The sequence below is a fragment of the Dasypus novemcinctus genome, chromosome 5 (genome assembly GCF_030445035.2).
Source record: "Dasypus novemcinctus isolate mDasNov1 chromosome 5, mDasNov1.1.hap2, whole genome shotgun sequence".
Lineage (NCBI taxonomy): Eukaryota > Metazoa > Chordata > Mammalia > Cingulata > Dasypodidae > Dasypus > Dasypus novemcinctus.
In genome coordinates this window covers 159032982-159035289 of record NC_080677.1, presented here as the reverse complement: position 1 = coordinate 159035289, position 2308 = coordinate 159032982, and the positions used below count along the sequence as shown (strand labels likewise).

Sequence of the window (2308 nt, the reverse complement as noted above, 5' to 3'; positions counted from 1 at the left end):
TGATAATATCGGTGCTCTAGTAAGAGTGATAAGCTCAGCTTAGAGGCTGCTCAGAAAGTCAACTCCTTCACCAGAGCCTTGTCACATTCTGTCCCCAAGAAGAAAAAACATTTCCATTGAAATATATTTCTGAATATCTCAAAATATGCCCACTTATTTGGAAGAATTCATTTCTCACACAGAATATCAAGTGTACAATTGCAGGAACTCATTTTCTTCCCTCTAATGACATAAAATCACTGCCTTTATTTTATCGAGTTTCTCTTCCACAGGCTTCCAATATGCCAGTTTTAAAATGTCTTTTGTTTCACCCACTCACAAAAATAGAAATAATTTCACCCCTGGTAGAAACTCCCAAAACAAGACATTACATATGCAATCATTTACATTTCTATTGATAGACTAGATATTCATACTAGGAAACACTTTTTTATTTTTTTATTTTTTTATTTATTTTTTGGGTACCAAATAACTTTATTTGAAGGAATGGTACCAATGAAAGAACTTGGTAGATGTTGATACAACTTAGAAAAGATAAACCCAACACACATGCACTGCTACCCTGTGGCTCTGGGGAAGCCAACATAAGGTTTAGCTCTCATCACTGCTCCCCAGAGTGTGCTTGTCAAAGAGATACTCTGCCAAGCCAGAATCCGGGGCCGCCATCTTGCACAGGTTGGTTACGTAGACACCCAGTTTTTTGATGGACTTCACTTGCTCATTCAGGTAATGGGTCTCAATGAAGTCACACAAATGGGGGTCATTTTTGTCAGTAGCCAGTTTGTGCAGTTCCAGTAGTGACTGATTCACCCTTTTTTCCAAGTGTAATGCACATTCCATTGCATTCAATCCGCTCTCCCAGTCATCTCCTTCTGGTTTCTTGATATCCTGAAGGAAGATTCGGCCGCCTCGTTGGTTCTGCAGTTTCATTAGTTTCTCAGCATGTTCCCTCTCCTCATGAGATTGGTGAAGAAAATATTTGGCAAAGTTCTTCAAAGCCACATCATCACGGTCAAAGTAGTAAGACATCAACAGGCAGACGTAAGGGGTGTAGAGCTCCAGGTTGATCTGGCAGTTGATGGTGGCCTCCGAGTCCTGGTTGTAGTTCTGGCGCACCTGCGACGGGGATGTGGTCGTCATGATGGATGGTTGAGAAGCGGCGGCTGCGCGACACTGAACGGAGGTGGCAGGCAGCTGGGGGTGGCTGGCCGACAGGGGCAAGCGCCGGGTTCCGTTCAAGCACTGTTGAAGCAGGAAACCACGGCGACTCTCCGCGAAGATGTCTGGCTTCGCTTTTCTAAAACTCCGTGTCACTCATCCTGCAGGGCTTTGCAGAATTTTTTCTACATTGAATAAAATTTGCTATTCAGGGCATCTTTTCTTAAAGAAAAAAGATTTCATGACTGCACTAAAGAAATAAATGAGAGGACAAATCAGCCAGTTTATTGTGAGAGCATTTCTATTGTTCCTTTATGACCTGAAAAATTCTGTTTTTGTTACTCACCGTAAGGACAAGAACTTTCTCCAAATAGGGGAGGGGACAATTTAATGCATAGCTCTCTGGATTGTTGGGATAAAGAAAAGAAGAAATGCAAGAAATCACTGTAAAATAAAATATGCTATTCCAGGTGGCTCCATCTTTCTGTTGGAATGCCCTGGTATCTTCATGACCCCCTGAATTTCACACTCCCCTAGTTTAAGGATTTGTGGCATTTGTATTCTACCAGGCTCCTAAGATTTTCAGCCTCAAGTTTCCTGATAAAGGAAAGCAACAAATGGGAGTATGGAAAGTGGGTTTGGCTTCTGAAACAGATAATGTGATGCGTCACTCTTTAATTGAATCATGGAGCTCTGCAAAGTCCTGTCAAGGACCATTTAATTGCCTGATACTCAGTCTTTAATTTTATAGTGCCTTGGGAAAGATCATTTCTGCTAGAGGTGGGGAAAATGCAGGCATGTGATACTGAGATGAGAAGAGTTCAAGAAGTGAGGAGGAAATGGATGTATTTGATTCTGAAGTAACTTGCAGCAGTCAGGAGCAGCCTGCTTGCCTGAGAGAACGGTGTGCCAAGCAGTCAAGTGATGTAAGACGCACTTGCCAAATGTTGGTGGCTCTTTTCACTTTTAAGAAAATATCTTGACTATGAGAATGTCCTGCAAGCAAAATCAATAGGAATGGATCAATCGAAACCTCTTTCCTCTTTTTATATTTTTTATGCCTGGGCACTGGTTCCTCAATCTGTGATGCCCTGCTTCAGGTAAATTAAAGTTGGTGTGAGTATAAGGCCGTGGTTCTCAACCCAGGGTG

The 2308-nt window shown here is 42.1% G+C and overlaps 1 pseudogene; it reads right to left on the bottom strand.

Moving 5' to 3' along the window:
- Positions 1 to 576: 576 nt before the first annotated feature.
- On the bottom strand, positions 577 to 1155 carry LOC101437083 (ferritin heavy chain pseudogene; annotated as a pseudogene).
- Between the last annotated feature and the right edge of the window lie 1153 nt (positions 1156 to 2308).